The sequence below is a fragment of the Hemicordylus capensis genome, chromosome 1 (genome assembly GCF_027244095.1).
Source record: "Hemicordylus capensis ecotype Gifberg chromosome 1, rHemCap1.1.pri, whole genome shotgun sequence".
NCBI classification, from domain to species: domain Eukaryota; kingdom Metazoa; phylum Chordata; class Lepidosauria; order Squamata; family Cordylidae; genus Hemicordylus; species Hemicordylus capensis.
The window spans coordinates 352,645,256-352,665,420 of NC_069657.1; the positions used below are offsets into that span (position 1 = coordinate 352,645,256).

Genomic DNA, 20,165 nt, shown 5'->3' on the forward strand with positions numbered 1-20,165 from the left:
TTCTTTCCAATAGTGGTTGCAGTGCATATCTGGTCCAAGGAATTTGCCAATCACACTGTATGGTTTTTGTCTGACAATATGGCACCAAGCAGGTGATCAGCTCCAGGTCTTCTAGGAGCCCCCGAGTGATGTGCTTTGTTTGAAGTTTTACACTGCAGTGTTTGCAGAACATCATTCTGTTTGCCGCACAGCATGTCCCCGGATTGGATAGCAACATGGTGCATGCATCATCTTGGATGCAGGAAGAATGTTTTTGGATGCTTGCCCCAATGGCCAGAGAGTTTCCAAGGTCTTTCCTGCTGATCTGTAGAACCTTGGAGTACTAGAAGTAGAGCAGGCCATTCATTTGGCCCCTAACACCAAGGCATGGTATGCTGTGGCTTTACGTGAATTCAGCCAGTTTAGGAAGGCCTTAAGGACACTTGACCTTTCCCAGTGGTGCCTGCGTTAGGTTTTTGTGTTCAGCTACATGATTGGGGCTTAGTGCCTGGGTCCACTGGAGGCAGGCCGGCAGTGTTGGCCTTCCAGCCTAAGCTTGACAGCCATGCTGATTCCTTGTCTGACTTCAGGATTTGCAGGATGCTAGAGGTGTGGGTGCAGATTCACCCCGCCGGCCCCGATTCCAGGGTTCCTTCCCCCCCTCAACTGTTAGAAAAGTTGCTTATGCATTTTAATTCCATCTGTTTCTCCAGCTTCAAGGTTCTGCTATTCAGAACTTTGGTCTTGGTAGCTTTCTTGGGGGCCTTGCAGATCAGCAAGTTGGTTGTCGCTTCCAGGTTACACACCTCGAGAAAGGCCCTGCAATGGTGGGACATTGCTGTGAAGGGAGCGGGGGTCATTCTGCTCATTTGGATGGCCAAGACCAATCAGCTGGGCAGGCGTGCCAGGATTACCCTTGCTCTGGGGCCATTGGCAGCTTTGTACAGCTTTGGGCAGGCTTTGCTTGCTTATGTTGAAGCTGGGGGGGGGGATGCAGAGGGCCCTTTATTTAGGCACAGGGACTCTTCCCTCCTTACCCACTTCCAATTTTGGTTCATCATGAAGGCAACATTGGTGTGGGAGGGCCTTAACTCTTCTGGATTGGGGTTGCGTCTTCAGCAGCGGCTGCTGGGATGCCTAACAGCCGCATTTGTGTGATCAGGCACTGGGGTTCATCTGCTTGTCACCACTGCATTCATCCTCTAAGGCGGTAAGCAAGCTGCTCTGCACAGGGGTAGTAATACTGTTTTCTCTTTCAGATATGTTGCAGCTTTGGACAGCTATTTGGGTACTAATCATGGCCATAGTTATGTCTTTGGGGCCAGTCAAAGAGCGTGCAACACCAGTGTGTGGGCACTTAGTTGGGTTGTGCAGGTGTCACAGAAGTTTACTGTCTTGGCCATCAAGGGATGCTGTGGTGCCACTTCCAGTCACTTTTGGATGAGTATGCCACATCACGTGGGCCCCCGCATGACTTTGTCATTCATCTGGGGGGGAGGGGGTAGTGATCTTGGCTTGCTGAAAGGCCAGGCCTTGATTTTGCAGGAAGTTGCTGATCTATGTTTTCTGCTGGCCCATTAGCCAGGTTTGTTGTAGGGATGTGCACGGAATGAGTTGGAGGCCCTTTATGAGCCTCCGAACCGGTTCAAATGGTGAGCAGTTCTGCCGGTTTGAAGGCGGGGGTGCATCTTTAAGGGCGGGGAGGGTGCATTTACCTCCTCCCTTGGCTTTCCCCCCGCTGGTGCTCCATTTTTTCAAAGTACATTTGAGCGGCACCATACCTCCCTGCCTCTCCATTGCCTCCTTTACTGGAAGTATCCAGAAGTATTTGACGCACCTATGTGCACCAGACACGGGCACGTCGCACCATGTGCACACCTGCCTGCAATGTGAGCATGCCCATGCCCAGCGCGTGCAGGCACGTTGGATACTTCTGATTACTTCCAGTAACTAAGTGTGCAAATGGACCCAAAAAGAACCCACCACCATCTAATAGCCTAAAAGGTTATGCTTTAAAGGTATGCATGGAACTTGGAAAACTATCAAGATATAAATGGTGGAAGTATACAATACTTCCAAATACCATGGAATAAAAATATAAAGAGAAACATTTAATAAACAATCTCATTTAGCACATCAATGTGAGCAATGTCTATAAAAAAGGACATGTAACAACAAAAAACATGAGTATAGAACAGTTTGTATAATGAGAATTTACGGTCAACCTTACTACTGAGGTCCTCAAATAAATATAAAAGGAATGTCACAACTTGCAGATCAGACCTCTATAAGTTGACCTTCTGGGCATTTAAATATCCAATGTAAATTAAAGAGGAATCCAGTTGTCCTTGGATAAGGTAAGAATATGAATGCTGTATCTTATGGGGAGTTAACATCAACTGCAAGTCTCATATAGGGAATGTCCTTCCTTATCTAATGTAGCCATATGTGTTTTGGCCTTCTTCAGTGGCATTATTATAAAGGAATCCTTGTAGTTTATTTATGTATTGTTCAATTTATATACCCCTTTTCATTAAAATAATCTCAAAGTGGTTTACAATATAATTTAAAAAATGCATAATTAAAATACAAAAGTACAGATGATCTCAAAAATTAAAATACATAATGCAAAAGTACAGATAATATAAATATAAAAATAATCTCTATATAAAAATAGTTATTGTTTCCAGGTAGCAGCTAAGCTATCATGTGGAACCAGGTACTTCATTCATTCATTCACTTGATTTTGAATTGGTATAATTTCAAAATTTCTCTACAGAAATGATAATACATGCTTATAGATTTTGATATCCTGCCCACGTGGCTGTGGTGTCTAATCCCTAATAACTCATAAAATACTGGATGAGTTTTTTTCAAAGCAACATAAGATTATGATTCAGCATATACCTGAATTTTTAAAAACAGTGAAAGGGACATTTAAAAAAATAAGGTGTGTTTTCTAGAGTTTAAGGATCAGTTTTTAAACTGCTGTATCTAAGCCATTTTACATCAGATAAGCAGCAGATTTGGAGGGATGGTATCACATCACCTGGCTAATGTCTGCAAATGTTTAGGCAGATTGGAAAGGAAGTTTCAGTTTTGTAATCAATAGAATGTTCAGGGCTTATAATGGTAGAATGTTGAAACAAGTCCTCATCTTAACTGTGCTGGGACTACTGTGCCAGTCACTGCCCTTGGTAAGTGGGAAATGCTGTAGGCATGGGAGTTACACCAACAGAGAGTTAGTCCATTCAATTAGAAGGTAGAGATAATTTATTATTCCCCAGAAGATGATCCTTTTAATCAATACAGCAATTTAGGTTTTTAATTAAACAACTTTTTACAGCACTTCTTGAGTTAGACTTGTTTCACTCTTTAGTTATACTTTCATAATGCCTCTGACAGATATAAGCAAGAGGGTTTGACCTTAGAAGCTGTTCAGAAAGTGAATATAAAAGACTTCACACTTCCTTCCACCAGCTACTTTCCTTAGCTCCAGCCCACAATTACTTCTTCTGCCTTACCCTTTATATTTTAACCAACTAATTTCCTTGTCAATCCATCAACATCTTATCCAAACTGTCAGTTGCTTCCTTAGCCACTGTCAATTAACAACCAAGTAATTCTCTCCTGCAGCTGCCGGCTGCTGCCCAGTTCTGAAACCCATGGAATTCCTTCCATCAGACAAATCCAGCCAAGCCCCCTAGAGATCATAACTAGCATGTAAACTAGCATGCAACACCACACTCACCTTCCCACAAAACCTCCAAACTAAGCAGCATACAGAACATAGACAATTTTAAACTAAACTTCCCCTCCTTAAAGTCCATTCTTCACCCAGTATATTCACTCCCTAGATACCAGTCCTGGACACTACTATACAACTGTGCAACAGACAATAAACGCTACCTTGTCAGAAGTCCACAGAAGCCCACAAAAATTTACATGCTTTTAGCTTCCATCCAGAGCACACAACACATGAGCCATAGCTTACGGCCAAGCCCTATGATACAACTGTATTTGTTCCAACTCCTTGGACATTAAGTCATACCTTGAGGACTTATATTATACTTTTAGGCCAAAAACTACAATATCCACCCCATGAACTGAAGAAAGGGTCAGACTGATAATTAGGAATAACAAGAGGCTCAGAAGAGAAAGTGCCAGAATACAGTGAGTTGACACCTACAGCTTCCACTTAATCCACTTCAATGCATTATCAGTTATCTACAGTCCATCCTGGAAATGCTTCTTTCTCCCAGGCCTTGGGTGGTAGGCCTGTCGTTGCTTATAGGGAGTCTCCTAATCTAAAATGGTTACTCAGAAGCAACAGCAGGACTCCTAGAGACACAAACCCAGAGACCAGGACCTGCAAAAAAACAATACAGTCTCCATCAGTAGCGGCTTGTGGGTAGGATAGGAGGGCAGAAAATGAGTCGTAGGCATCACTAGTTCCCACTCTCTTCTCTCTGCCCCAGCTGTCTTGCTCTCCCTCATCTCCTCCACAGCAATGTTATCCCACGGTGCAGGCTGGTCTTTCACCTGCTTCCCCAGCCTGGGCAAATGACAAGCCTGTGCACCTGGGGTTATTGTCACAGTGGGGGACACATGGGATTGTGAGGCAGCCAGGGCAGCAAGAGGAGAGTCACACCTGTGGCTCAATTAAAATTATTACAGAAGATCAACCATAACTTTAGAGACTTAATCATCTGCTCATCCTCCAATGTGATATATACCATCACCTGCCAAAAATGTTATTCTGCTGACATTTTCAATTCAATCTTTATTATGGTCATAGGCCAGCATATTCTGGTGACATAGGACAAACAGGGCAGCCTATGCAGAAGAACAAATGGACACAAATGGCAGCATTCAAACACCAGTGGGAGAACATTTCATTTTCCCAGGACTTCAGGAACACACTGGTGTTTGAATGCTGCCATTTGTGTCCATTTGTTCTTTTGCATAGTCTGAACTGTTTGCCCTATGTCAGCAGAACAACAACATGTTGATCTTTAAATGAATACCGTCAAACCTTTGATAAATTCTAGTTCAGCAGTTTCATGATGGAAGCAGGCACCATTCTTCAGCAAAAGAACTTCAAGGGTATTCCATCATGAAACTGCTGAACTAGAATTTATCAAAGGTCTGACTGTATTCATTTAAGGATCAACGTGTTGTTTTTGCCCCACTAAAGGCATATAATTAACATAGCAAAGCTAGGAAGATTATGTTATCACCAATGATTGCTGTTGTAAGCTTTCACTGTGTTTACACCATAATTCATCTATCAGTCTTCAAGGTATAAGACTTTCTTGTTTTTCTGACAGCTTAACATAGCTACACTTATGGATGACTATCACTCTTATTTACTCGGCTTCCATAGTCTAGGTTTTCAAAGAATTTAGAATGATTTGGCAAAAAACAGAGAAATCAAATGACAAACGGGTATAGAAAATAACAGGACAATGTCATGTGAACAGTTATGTCTGTTCTGCAGTCATGTAAAGTCATTAACATTCTTTAAGTCCTGTATTCTTCACACTGCCTAATCATGCAACAACACTGGTGTGCAGTATGAAAGTAAACAGTGATCATGTGAAAATATTCAAAGATAGCACGATAAGAATTACACAATATTAAAATTCCAGCATATAAAGGGGAAGCTCATAGGATATCCATCCTAGGATATGGAGACCATAGACCACTGCATTCTGATTTTTATCACTGACAGTAAAAATATTTTATATTAATACACCTACAGTAAAAGACATGGTATAATCCATGATTATAAGAATGTTTTATGTATTACAAGACTAAGAAAATAAGTTAGAGTGTGAATAAAAATGCCATGAAAAGGTTTAAGATATAACTAACAAGCTTCAGTTAAGAAGATTATAAAATGTCAATTCTCTAAAGCCTATTAGAGTATTTGCCCAATTATTTCAGAATAAACACCGCAGCTGACATCTGCACCAGCATGATGCTGGTGCCACAGTGCTGACATCCACACAAACATTATGCCATCATGTGAGGGGGGAGGGGCAATTTTCACCTATCTCCCTTTCCTCTGAAACACAATGTGCCGCCAGAAAATTTCCCTGAGGATCACTGAGCCCTGAGGGACATATTTTCAGGATCACAGTAGGCTTCAGAAGGAAGGAGAGATTCTTCATTCATTCATTCATTCATTCATTTTTTAATTTGTTACATTTATATAACATCTTTCATTAAAAAGTCCCAAGTCGGTTTACAAACATTTAAAATAATCCACATAAAGCAACCTTTCCCCCCTCACATGATGGCACAGCATTAGTGTGGATGTCGGCACTGTCGCACCAGCGCAGTGCTAGTCTGGATGGCAGCCAGCCCAAATTATCTATATTTTTGCATTACATTCTTACCCTACCCCCTCAGACAAGCATATGCAGTTCTCTTCTGACACTTTTGGCCTCACAACAAACCTGTGAGGTAAATTAGGCTATAAGATAATACTAGGCCGAGACTCTCTTGCCAGAGTTATCTGGCAAGAGCAGGATTTTGAACCTTGGTCTTCCTAGTCTAAGGATGACTCTGTGCTCATTACACACTTTGACTCTCCTCAGGGGCGTAACTACCATTAGGCAAGGGGAGGCGGCTGCCTGGGGGCCCCCACGCCTCGAGGGCCCCCCCAGAGGCAAGTCACATGTGAAGTGAGTGTGTGTGTGTATCAGCGAGGGGCCCATCTTAAAATTTTGTCTCTGGGCCCACTCCAGCCTCGTTACGCCCCTGACTCTCCTTAGGAGTGAATTTCTTATGAAAACCTCCTACTAACTATACAATACTAACAGCCTAATAATAATCTTCATTTAGCATTGTTTTTGATAGTGTTTTGAGGACTGGAAGTTATTATCTGGTAAGTCATCCTACTGTAAAAGAAAGCCTATAAATTGGTGATCTGCAGGTTCAACTTTCAACATACTGAGGCATCAGAATGTAGTTATGCATGTTGACATACTGTATATTCATAAATTGCAATATTTGTAATGACATTTTATTCCAAGCATTTCCTGGGCACTCTGTCATAGCCTAACAGTAATGCCTCGCCTCTCACTGCTTAGTAAGTACCGTTAGTCCGGCTTCATTCCTTGTACTCTCAGGACTAAAAATGGACAGGAAAATCCCTCTTATGAACATTTGTGGCTGCATCATAGGGTGCATCCACATGGTTTTATTTTCAAGGTTTAGTAGCATTAATTTAATAAAGCATCCTAAAATACGCAATCCTAAAGTACATAGTACATAAAATCCATAAAAGCCAAGAGACATTCAAAACAAAAAAGGGGTGCTACACCAATGTGCACAGCGTCCCAAGAGCACACCAGCAAGCCCCACCCCACCCCAGCTCTGATGGACTGAGCCTCACCCTCCACCCTGTGCTCTCCATGCTTATGGTGTTTGTCTGAAGAGGCAAAAACTACAAGCATGGTGGACCTTGTTTCTAAGCTTGTTGTATGCTAAGGCATCCATGTGGATACAGCCACATACCATATATGTGGATATGATAGCTGTGTTAAGCCCCATAACTGGGAAAAGGAACACCTTTAAAGTGATGGTTTTCTTATATTTAGCAGGGGGAGAGCCCTGCATAGCAACCCTCCAATGGTGGTTGTATCTCCTTTGTGTTTCCTTCTAAACTATGAGCCATTTGGACAGGGAACCATCTTCATATCTTTGCAATGTGAAAAGTGGAATATATAAAGGTAAAGTGTGCCGTCGAGTTGGTGTCGACTCCTGGCGACCATAGAACCCTGTGGTTGTCTTTGGTAGAATACAGGAGGAGTTTACCATTGAGAGCCAGCGTGGTGTATAGAGAGCCAGCGTGGTGTAGTGGTTAGAGTGCTGGACTAGGACCGGGGAGACCCAAGTTCAAATCCCCATTCAGCCATGAGACTTGCTGGGTGACTCTGGGCCACTCTCTCAGCCTAACCTACTTCACAGGGTTGTTGTGAGGAGAAACTCAAGTATGTAGTACACCACTCTGGGCTCCTTGGAGGAAGTGCGGGATATAAATGTAAAAAATAATAATTTTTTAAAAATCTCCTGTGCAGTATGAGATGATGCCTTTCAGCATCTTCCTATATTGCTGCTGCCCAATATAGGTGTTTCCCCATAGTCTGGGAAACATGCCAGTGGGGATTCGAACCGGCAACCTCTGGCTTGCTAATCAAGTCATTTCCCCACTGTGCCCTTAGGTGGCTACGATATATATTTGTTTGTTTGTAATTTCTATGTGTAAACTGCCCTGAGCCATTTTTGGAAGGGCGGTATAGAAATCGAACAAACAAACAAATCGGATAAACAAATATATATGAATCACAATATAAAAATAATGGGCCAGTTTGGGCAATACTTTACAAGCCCATGCAATTAGGAAGGGGGCATGTTGCGAGCGCATGTGTTGTGCCATCCTCCACAAATGTACCTACTATCAACACCCTTCCAGCATGTCCCTTTATTGCTTGGGCAGGGTTGTTCATTAAAACATTATTTAACCAAGTATTTGGAGCCTGTATAGAGGGGCCATGTGGATGAACAGCCCCATCCCACATACTACTACTACAACTACTACTACTACTGATTTATATATCGCTTTTCAACAAAAGTTTCCAAAGTGGTTACACAGTGAAATAAATAAAGGTGGTTTATCTACATACATGAAAGGGATGTGCCAAGAAGGCATTGGGACATCTCCAGACATCCAATGCGCTCTCAGCATATTCTCTTCCTAATTGTATGGGCTGGTAAGGTATAATCGAAACCAGTCCAGCCCAATATGTTGACTAAAACAGAATTTTTTGATGCAGGTCTAGCTATGAAGTATGTATCATCTGTGGCTGTGTGGAATCTTCTTTAGGCAGGGCCATGTATGTTAAAATCCATTCTGAATCAAGAAAAGCAAAATTATTTTCCCTAAATAAATTAACTAAAATATTTGGGCATGTATCTTAATTTGCATTTTGCTTCTGCTGTCTGTTTACAGGAAGAGTTATGGAACTGTGCAGAGCAAAATGGGGGCGGGGAGAGTTGTCAACATCCAGATTAGTTAGTCATGACTAAGCACCACTGAAATCAGACAAGTTAGCCTTGACTAACTGAAGTCACATTAATTTCAATGGGACTTAGTCATTACTTTGAGCCCTTTCTCACGATCAGTGAGAAGGGCTTGGTGGCAAGTGGCAGGGAAAGCAGCAGAAACTCTCCTTCCCCACATACAATATGGCTGCCGGGGCTAGGAAGGTCAGGATGTGTGATCCTGTGCGCTCCGACGGTCTGCTGTTTCCCCCAGCTGTGTGGAGGTGCAGGGATCAGGACGTGTTGTCCCAGCCCCTGGAACTCCCACAAGGCACCATGCAAGTGCGCAGTGCATTGTGGATCCCCCAGGGGCTTGTTGGGAGTCTGCTCTTGTGTCAGTGCCACACTTAGCCTGAGTAAAAGGTGTCCTCGCACCCTTAACCCTAGCTAAGCGGCAGGCTCCCTAAGTGGGTTTGCCACTGCTGAGAGCCGCACAGTTCCCGGCGGTTCTTGTGCTCAGACAAGACCAGGCTTGGCTGCCTTAGTCCGCTCTTGGCTGTGCGTGAGAACAGCCTATTTGTCTGGATGTTCCCCAGTATTTTAATTATATATACCTATGCCAAAAGGCACAAATGTCTTTGCTTTAATTTAAAAGGGGTGTGTGTGAATGTTTAAACTACTACTATTACTACAGACATTTATATTCTGCTTTCCAACAAATGTTCTTAAAGCGATTTACATAGAATTATGAAATAATTAAGTAAATAAGATGGTTTCCTGTCCCAAAAGGGCTCACAATCTTTTTAAAAAATAGACACCAGCACCTGAGCAAGAGAGAGAAAGAGGAGGGAGGAACCTACCACAACTCAAGAGGAGTGGCTGAGTGGTGTGCACAGAGGCCTGAAATCGGTCTGATCTGCTTCATTTGGGAGGAAGGTGAATCTGGGCAAGGGACTCTTTTGCCGCCTTCTCTCCTACTTTCTCCTGCCTCAGCATGTCTGTCGCCAGCGCACCAGCCCCGAGCCCCAGCCAGACTCATATAGTTTGGGAGGCGGGAGAGCTCTCACCGCTGTCCCTGCTCTGGCGCCACACAGCAGCAGCCAGCCAGCCATGATGGTGGTGGTGGTGACCACCACCAGGTAAACGTGCCTGGCGCCTGCCACCTGGGGCCAATACAAGCCCCACCCCTGTGGCCTTGCCCCCACCCCCTCTCAGTGTCCCGTCCTGATTTCAACCAATGCAATGTTGGCAACCCTAGCTTGGAGCAACTCCTCACTTAAATTGGGGGTGTGGGGGAGACATGTTTTATTAGCTTTGGAGATTGAGAAAGACACTTTTGGGGAAGAGATGGGTTACTAGAGTCTGAGTTGAAAGAAGCTTTGGTGGGGGGAGATATGGGTTATTACAGTGGCACTTTTACTCCTGGACTTTGGGGCCAAAGTCGAAGGACTCCACACCCCGGGGAGGGGTCTGAAATCCTTTTTAGTCTGTCCTGGGTGGTGTGGTCACCGCTGGCCCACAGTTTGCTGGGTGGCAGAGTGTGATTATGACCTGTGCTGTGTGCTTTAGAGACAGAGGGGGGAGTAGGAAAATAAATATGTGGGATGAGAATATGTTAAGTTCTGTGTTGAAATGTCTCTGCTAATGCATATTTGCATAGATATACCTGTATTGTAGTCTTACATTCATGTGAGTTCAGTTGCTCTTTGTGCCCTCAAGAAACGATGTATTAAAAATATTGTGTCACAGCGTGTGAATAGGGACAATACTGGAATCGTGGGGGGGGGGGGGGGTTGGTCCAAAGGCCTTTAGGTCCAGACTGCAAAATTATCTAAGTGCACCTCAGGGTTATATGGTTTGGCAAAGGCAGGGCAAGTTCAGTAAAATTAGGAGGAAACTTCTCAAATGCTTAGTGGGGGGATCTGCACCACTGACTGAAGTCTCTTCCTACACCAAAACAATCCATAATAATTGTGCCCTTTGCCTTTGAGACTATTTGTGCTGAAACTTATAAACAAATAATCAATCAATCAATCAATTAAAATACCTAATCATGCGTATTTGGGTTGTGTGGATACTGTTTGGGTCAGGGGAAAATAAAGATTTTCTTTTTCTTTTTTGAGGGGGTAGGTGGGCTAACTCTTTTAATAAATAAATTAAAGTTCTGAATGGAAGGGAAAGAAATAACAATAGGAAAAGGCCCAAGGTGAATCATATGGGGAGAACCCCAGACCAAAAAGCTAAGAACGATGTGTGACGATGATAGTACCGATGATGCAGGTAGGAAGAGAAGAAAAGAATCACGTGCTCATTTGCAAGGCTCACTGCTCGCACAGCGCCACCTAGAGGTTCTGTGTGAGCCCCGGACGGAGTTGTTGCAGGCAACTTGCTGTACGCGATTAAGCAGCTGCTGTTCAGGCAGCAGCTGGTGTCACATGTCGGAAAGTCCCTACTAGCCGTTGTGTGTCTGAGGATGTGGAAATCCCCAGCACCGGGGCTTTTTTATGTTTGTTCCGCATAGTAAAACAGGGAAGGGGGGGAGGGAGGAATATACTCACAACTTGGCGGTATCTCATTCCAGCTTCTAGCCAGCAGCAGGAGAAACAAGGTGGGGGGCAGCTGAGAAAGGCGAACCCAGCCAAACTTGCCCAGTAACCGGAGTCCTACAACGAAAGAGGATTGCAGCAAAATCCGGGTTTCGTCATCCTCGGAAAACGGGGTAGGAGTCATGGCTCGCCTGAGCTGCATTGTTCAAAGCGCAGCTCGTACGAACTGAGGAGGATTATTATTAGCAGATTCGCGTTTGCCAGGAGCTTCCCTCGAAGGAGGTACAAGTAAGTCATTTGCTGTGGACTGATCTTTGCAGTTTTAGGTTGCTTGGGAGGTTGGTGCTGATGGCTGCCTCGGGCTTTGCCTGCAGAAGCAGATGCAGGTCCGACTCCGAAAGGCAAAGATTCACACAGTCCTGTGGTAAAGTTCTAGCTGGGGTAAGCAAGGGTGGATTTAGCAGCGTCCTTTATTTTTTGGAATTAATTTCCCCGGATTAATTGAAACAGAGGATAATGGACTCCTTCGTGCTTCGAGAGTTTCGTTCCACATGTTGTTCTTTGTGTGTTTTCCATTTAAAAAATTATGTCGCAGTTCTCAAGACTTTGAAAATGTCAGCATTATTTACTAAAAATGCCAATTGTGTAACACTAGGAGGGTGCAGAGTACCTTGCGATCCCTGCTTTATTTATCCATCCTTTCTCAGAACAGCTTTGTGAAATGGGTTTTTAATGTGTCCGTTTTACAGACGGAGAGCAGCATAGTCAGCACACACTGAAGCGGGTTTGGACAGTTGATAGATAACATTTAGCCGCAAATTAAGTTAAGGCCTTTGCTCTGTTTCCTTGGGAACAAAGAGGCAAGAATCAATGGCTGATTTCTTATAAGAAAGATGTACAGAAGCCACCCTCAAATGAATGTTAAATGCTCTAGGATCTCTATTTCTTTATCCTAAGTGTGTAGGGAAAAACTGATTCCTGGTGCTGATGGATTTATTATAGATATTACTTAACATATTCCAGCACTTTACTGTGAAAACCAATTTCAGAGCTGAACCTAGTGCAAATTAGGCCCTGGCCACAAGCCCTGCACACATACAAGTAATACTTGTTTGTTGCATAAAGTTATATAACTACATGACAGCTCAGCCAAATAGTTATGAAATTTGTATTATTCCCACCTTTTAAAACAAGGTATGCATAAGGGATGTGAAGGATTATGTGTTGCCATGTCACAGCAAATGCATTTCTAATAAGGGCAACAACTCTTTTGATACCATAACACACTGACATTGAGAGAAAAACATGGTCACAATCCATTCATCCTTATTTCTGATTGCTTTTTAAATGCTTTTGAGATGGATGCACTGCTGAATTGTCAGCTAATAAGAATTCTATGTGTAATACTTTGATCCAGATTTTTTCTAATAGGGATTATATTAATAAAGGTTTGGACATTCATTTTAGGGCCAGTTCACTTGAACACCAACCCAACATGCGAAGGGAATGGCAACGTGCTGTGAGCACACCTGCCCAGATGTCATCTGAAGAATGTCCTGGTGCGCTGTCAGGGCATCCTTCAGTCGTGTGTGGCAGGGGCGTAGCTATAATTGAACGAAAGGGTTCAAAGAACACGGGCCCCCAGCTCCACCCCTCCCTATTTTCTTCATTGTCTCTCTCACTCTGGGGGCCGCCCGAGAAAGGGATGAACACGGGCCCCCTCTCCCCTAGCTACGCCCCTGGTGTGTGGGCAGAGGCACTCTTACCCCTGGACTTCAGAGCTGAAGTCCGGGACCTCCACATACCCCGGGGGCGTCCAAATCCTCTTTAGTCTGTCCTGCGTGGTGTGGTCAAGCGGCCGAGTATGATTGTGACCTGCACTGGGTGCTTTAGAGACAGAGGAAGGAGTGGGGAAAAAAATATATGGGATGGGAATATGTTGTGTGTTAAAATGTTTCTGCTAATGCATATTTGCAAAAATATACTTGTTTTATAGTCTTACATTCTTGTGAGTTCAGTTGCTGTTTGAGCCCTCAAGAAGCCATGTGTTAAGAGTAGTGTGTGTGTGTGGCGGGGTGGGGGGGGGAGATGATGCTTAACTTGCTGAGGGGTGGAGGGTGCGGGCTCCAAAGGCATTTATGTCCAGTCCCTAAAATTACCTAGGTGCACCTCTGTGTGCTGTTCATCCAAACAGCCCCTAAACCTGTTCATCCAAACAGTCCCTAAAACCCTCTTTAAATAAGAGTTGAGAAGACTGGGTGCTTCACAAGTAATTCTCCATTAGTGAACTTTAGGATATACTACTGTATATTTTTAAATAGATCTCCAGTCATGACTGTTGTGGAAGGAGATGAAGCTATTTTACTTGCATCTCAGGGGCAGAGGCGTTCTTACCCTTGGACTTCTAGGCTGAAGTCCAGGGCCTTCACACTCCCTGTAAAGTGAAGCAGTCATCTCCCCAAATCCGTTTTAGTATGTCCCGGGTGCTGTGGTCACATTAAAAATGTGTATGGGGGGCGGGGGCTCCCAAAGCCTTTAGATCCAGGCTCCAAAATGTCCTAGGTGCACCTCTGCTCAGGGGTTGGAAATTTCTCTAGTAGTGTATGAAAACACTTTTATGGACATATTTATTATGTCTTTACAATAGTTTGACACAAATGTGAGAAGTGTGAACTGTGAAGAAGGTCCTGTTAACTTTGCATTTTCCTTGTAGTTATGTCTGGCTGTTCCGGCATTATAGAAATGTGCATCTTGGTTGTCTTATGGCTGCTTCTCTACATAGTTTTTCACAACATAAGGATGGAAACGTTATATTTCCCAACAGTTTGTCTCAAAACAAAAGCCCTGTTCAGTCATTATCAGAACTGGGGACACTGTACTCACATTAAAAGTCTCCATTAGGGTGCTTGGAAGCCCTGCCCCTCACTGACATGCTCGACCACCCACCACCCCATTGTTCACAGTTGCAGCATTGGTCTTCAGAGACAACTGCTGCACTCATGGACAGATTTTTCCTGTGATGCAGAACACTGGGGCTCCCCAGCATTCTAATAACAAGAAGAATCTCTCCATGGGTACAGCATTTGTCTCTACAGACAAATGCTGTAACAGTGGGCATCTGGGGAGGGGGCTTCTGAATGCATCAGTGGGACCTTCAAGTGGTCTCTCAGGGAGCTCTGAGCAAGGACTGGTTCCCCAGCTTTGATATACAGTAGAACAGAGCTGAAGGAAAGGTTTAATCCATAGTTTAGCAAAATATTTGGGAGCTACTCTGCTACACAGCCTTAGATGGTAGTCCTAGACACACTTGTCAGTCAATTCCATTGACATCAATAACACCTTCCATGTATAGGTACAGGCTATAAAGTGTGAGGTATATTTTTGCATGATGTGAACAATTACACTGAAACTGGAGCCTCATTCTGCATAGTGATAAATTTTGGAATTCCTGAAACCGCGAAGTCAAAACCATGGGTGGGTGGGTTGGTTGGGGGCAGAATGTCAGCCAGAGGCACTGGGACAGTTCAGAATAAGGAGTGAAGGCCTGAGGCAGTCTTCCAAGGTGAGAGGTAGAATTGCCTGGTGAATTAGCAAATGTATAATTATGCTGATGGACTTCCCTAATAAATGCTTGAGTCTTCTTGATACTGTCTGTGCAGGGTAAGACTGTACATCCAAATCCAGTTCTACCCCTCCCATTGAGAAATACACATGAAAAGTGCATGGTCATGTGAATTTTGAAGAAGACTCGCAAGTGGGTTCCTGCCTGCTTCTCATAGTTCTTTCTCACAAAATCCATGTAGCTGGTTCATTCCAAATAATGTTTTTCATGTGTAGTTCTCCTTGGACTTTCCTCTGGTGAGGAACAAACAAAGGTATGTCAGTACTAGTACTGTCAACTGACCAGAAGAAATTTGGCTGACTTTCTCTTGGATATTAATAGCAGCTTGATATGAAGAAATTGGGAGTTAATATTTTTACATCATGGAGATAAATGTTACCACCTATACCACTAGTCTACTTTAAAAAGCATAGCTACAATGGCTGCTTGAAAAGTTGGCAGCCCAAAATGCTTCTATTCTACACCAGGTTGGTGAAATAGTTTGAAAATGGCAGACATCTTGCATTGTCATATCCTTTTAAAGTATTACCTACTGTTTAAAATAGTCACAAACAACAACATTCATTATTAGTATTATTATTATTAGTGCTGGTGGTGATTTTCATGTTAGTTAAGACTTCTGTAGGTGAGATGGTAAAATACATGTATTTCACAAATTAAGTGGCTGTGATCCTAAGCATAAGTCTCTGAAAGCAAGTTGCATTGGAATGAATAGGACTTACTCATGAGTAATGCTCAAGATCAGGCTGACTGTTGGACAACTTCTTGATAGACAGCATTCTCCAATCCATGGCATAGGTTATGCTGAGGAGGAGAAGGGCTGTTGGCAGAATAGGAATGCTAATTAGTGTTATAATTGAGCTTAACAAATTGGATACTCCATTATTACTTAATACTGGGAACAACAAGTTGTAATCCCAAGCATGCATCCCGTATGGATATAATCATTCCCTCTTCATGTGAATTTTCCCACTGACTCAAAATAGTCTTTTTTCATTAGGGACTTGCAGTATCAGACTTCTAATCTGAAGCATATACTACAGCTGTTTTTAAGAGTGTTTCTCAACTTTTAAAGAAGCAAATATTTTCAACCACCTTGAGATTGTTTTAATGAAAGGTGGTATAGAAATTTAACAAATAAAATAAAGTACTGTCTGACTTCTAAAAAACTGAAGTACCACCTCAGTTTTCCAAAGGATTTTATGTTTACTGTATTGTGTGTCATATATTGGAAGAATGCCCAAGATATGATAGTTGTTTGACCCAGTGTGGGTAGGCTTCAGTAGCAGCAGCTGGTGGGCATTGGAGCAGTGAGGGCAGGGAACCGAGGGAAGAACTTGGTCACTGAGGTCGAAGCCTACCCACCCCCCTTCCTCCACGCCAGCCAAGCCTGCTAGCTTGGAGGAAAACAGAAAAGGGGAAAAGGCAGAAAACAGGAAGAGCTTGTGGAGTGGGGCGGTGGTAAGGGGAGGCAGAAGCAGAAAATAGGGATGTGCATGGAACCGCGGCTGGGCGGTTCAAAGGCGGCAGAGGTGCCGCTTTCAGGGCAGGGGAAGGTGCACTTGTCCCTCCTGCCGCTTTCCCCTCGCCAGCACTCGTTGCTGTTACAAGCCTTTGGGGCAGCAGCATACCTCCCTGCCGTCCCGTTGCCCTCCTCGGCCAGAAGTGGCCAGAAGTACCCTTAAAGCGGCACCCCCCTCCGTCAAACTTCGAACTGTCCCGGTGTTTGAACCTGTTCAGAGGCCCGTAAAAGGGCCTTCAAACAGGTGTGTGCACATCCCTAGCAGAAAAACCAGGTTAAATAGCAGGGAGAACGGCAGAAAAGGAAGGACAAAAAGCAGAAAGAGAAGTCAGGGATTGCATTCCCCCTCCCACCAAACAAACAAGCTAGTAAACGATCAGATTTACCGGCAGCCAGGGAATCCTCTAGAGCAGGGAGTTTCTTCCAGCCTCTCCTTCCCTGCCTGCAACTTCCTCTTTTGGTCTTACTGGCTGGAACTACTACTACTCAAGCTGCTCCAGCCAATCTGATTCCTAGGGGGCTCCTCCTGGCACTGCCTCCAGGAAGAGGGGGAAATACATATTAAAGATATACTCCCTAAAGCAACCAGGAAGTGCAGTTTTTACCCATTAATTTAGTTCTTCCTGGGGCAGTGCCAGGAGGAGGCCCCTAGGCCTGGAGCAACTTGAGTAGCAGTTGTTTTAGCCAGTAAGACCAAAACAAAAAGTTCCAGGCAGGGGAGGAGGATGGGCTGGAGGAAACTCCCTGCTCTAGAGGATTCCCTGGCTGCTGGTTAGTCTGAACTTTCATTAGCATGTTTGTTTTTGTTGGGGGGCGCAGCCTCTCCTGCTCTTACTGACCAGCAACCACTGGTAGGCTTGCACCTTTTATACCAGGAGTGCACAACTCAAGTATAGGCGTACCCATTACTCGTGGGCGTTCTGTTCCTCACCTACTACCATGTGTTACAAGGCATTGTTCCTATGGAAAACAGAGGGTTAGGTTTCTGGATTTTTAAAAAAGGTCAAAGGGGAGGGCACTCTGAAAGTAATTACTGTACCATGCTCCACAGTGTCTCCTTCTGCCCAGAAATCCCACACACACACACCACAAAAAATGGGGGGGGGGCTTTTTTCTTTTCAGAAGAGCAACAAAGTGGCTGCGTTTCTTAAAATGGTGGCCATAAATGACCTCCGAAGTCATTTCCAGCCGCCGCCACCCAACCCGTGAATACACAAGTCTTAACCTTTTGTGTGCCGTTTCGTCCCACAAATGCTGAGGTTGGGTATCATTCATCTGACCACATATACACAAACCGCGGATGATGGAACCGCAGATAACGAGGCTTGCCTGTATGCACTTGGGCTAACTGCCTCTTTGAATGGGCCTGGCAGGATGCCAGATTATTGCTGGGAAATATAAAGTGATGCACAGTGTACTCTTCTTCTTCTTCTTCTGAGGTGGAACGTGCACAAAAGATGGGGAAAGAGGGTAAGAGAGAGGCAGTAATCTCTCTCTTCTCATTATAGGCAGTAACCTAATATTACATATTAAGAAACTACTAGCTTAACCCACACAGAGCATCTGCGCGCTAGTACTTGATTGCTCCCCTCACCCCCTGCCACAGCCCCCCTCGCCTCAGAGATCTCTCCACCCTTACCTGAGCTGTACTCCTCCTCCTCCTCCTCCATCCAGTTGCTTCCATCCTCCTCATCCCTCTTGATCACTCCTCTCTTCCTTTACTCCACCCCCCTCACCCCTCTTGGTCATGGCTGCTGGCACCTACTAGCCAAGCTGCAGCCCCCTAACCCCACAGATGACCTCACCTGCTCCTCCCCACAGGAGCAGCAGCACTTGATGGCGCCTTTCCTCACTACCTCCATGGCTGCTCATCCCACTCAGGCTGCTGACAGGCCGAGGCCCATCCCTTGCCTGCCTGCCTGCCTGCCTGCCTGCCTCCCTCCCTCCAACAATGGCCTCGGTAGCCCCAAACAGCAGCAGTGGTTGAATGGGCCCTTCCTTGCTGCCAATAGGTGCTGCCATGGCTGCTCATTCCCCTCAGGCTGCTGACAGGCTCAGGCCCATCCCTTGCCCTTCCTTCTTTCTCTCTTTCCCTCCCTTTTTTCTCTCTTCTGTCCATTCACTCTTCCCCTTTATCTTTCTTCCCCTCCTTTTTTTTCTTTCTCCCTCCCTTCCTGGGTTAATAGATCTTGTTCATCTTGTTTTCTCATCTAATTCACACAACGGCAGCCTCCTTCTCCTGAAGAGGCTCTTTCCTCCCTTTGCAGACCCTTGCCCACTATTTCATGTATGTATGTATGAAAGATTCCTCTCCTCTACAATCATTCCTCTCCTCTACTGGTTATCTTCGGACCAGTAACAGTTGTATTCCAACTGTCCTTAACCATCACAGGCTCCTCCCCCTATCTGCATATGGAATCCCCACTGCCCAATCACCATTGTGCTTCTGCTCTCACAGGCTTCTCCTCCCTATCTGCATATGGAATCTCTGCTGCCCAATCACCACGGTGCTTCTGCTTGCAAACTCTCGCGAGAGCTTCCACACACAGGATTAGCCACGGGTATGCCTTAGAGAATTGATAGATAGATAGATAGATGGTTTACCCACACATTCACAACAGTGCTCCTGTTGTTCAGTGGGCCTAAATTTACATACGGTTTTAAATGATGATTACTGTTCCTGGAAGTAAAGTCTTGTGAAAAGGAGAACATTGGAATTGCAGCTACATTCTCTATTACTGTTTCTATATTTTGCTAATGTGTTTTTAACATTCATTCTACAAATTGCAAGGTCAGGGAATATACACACAATATAAACTAATATATATCATTGAAACTGCAATCAAATAACATGCTCTAACCAAGTTAGAACACCTTTCCCCCATTATATTAAGCAGTTACGCTGCGTTTTTGCTCAGAATTTCTTGATATTTTTCACTTGTAGGACAGAGTGCTCAGTTCTAAGTGCTTTTTGTCCTATTATCCTTTAGATCTTGTTTTTGTAGCAGTGATTGAAAAAACTTTACACAATTGGTTTTTTTAAAGATCCTGCTAACTGTAGTAATGTAAATACAGGTGATGTGGCTGTGTTTTAGGCTTTATACACAGGAAAGAATTAACTCAACCCAAGAAACCTAACTAAAGGAAAGCATAGAGAGTTCCAGTGAAAATACTGTCTTTTAGGTACATTCTTTGTTCACACTTAAGTGTAGCAGAGCAAATATGAGGCCTAGCACCCCAACGGAATAGCATTTGGATCCTACAGTTTGTTCTCCAAACTGTCCTTCATCATTATTCCACAAACTAGAAATCTGCTTTACAGAATTGTAAGGTAAAGTGTGCCGTCAAGTCGATTTCAACTCCTGGTGCCCACAGAGCCCTGTGATTATCTTTGGTAGAATACAGGAGGGATTTACCATTGCCTCCTCCCGCACAGTATAAG

The 20,165-nt window shown here is 44.2% G+C and overlaps 1 protein-coding gene and 1 long non-coding RNA gene across 5 annotated transcripts in view; one reads left to right on the forward strand and one right to left on the reverse strand.

Annotated features, from left to right (window-relative positions):
- Positions 1 to 2,077: 2,077 nt before the first annotated feature.
- LOC128342124 (uncharacterized) lies at positions 2,078 to 19,091 on the reverse strand. Its single transcript, XR_008314784.1, has 5 exons — positions 18,363 to 19,091; positions 17,949 to 18,157; positions 15,924 to 16,021; positions 11,592 to 12,424; positions 2,078 to 4,348 (listed from the first exon to the last, which is right to left on the reverse strand). It is a non-coding gene; the product is annotated as an uncharacterized LOC128342124 (long non-coding RNA).
- The window catches only part of TNFAIP3 (TNF alpha induced protein 3), a 32,569-nt gene continuing 24,136 nt past the window's right edge, over positions 11,733 to 20,165 (forward strand). For 2 of the 4 annotated variants that reach the window (XM_053288990.1, XM_053289015.1), the window contains exon 1: positions 11,733 to 11,867. The gene's annotated coding sequence lies outside the window, so the exon portion shown is untranslated. Of the gene's footprint in view, positions 11,868 to 17,466; positions 17,495 to 20,165 lie in introns of those variants that run through there. The other 2 variants (XM_053289000.1, XM_053289006.1) reach the window with 2 other exon arrangements.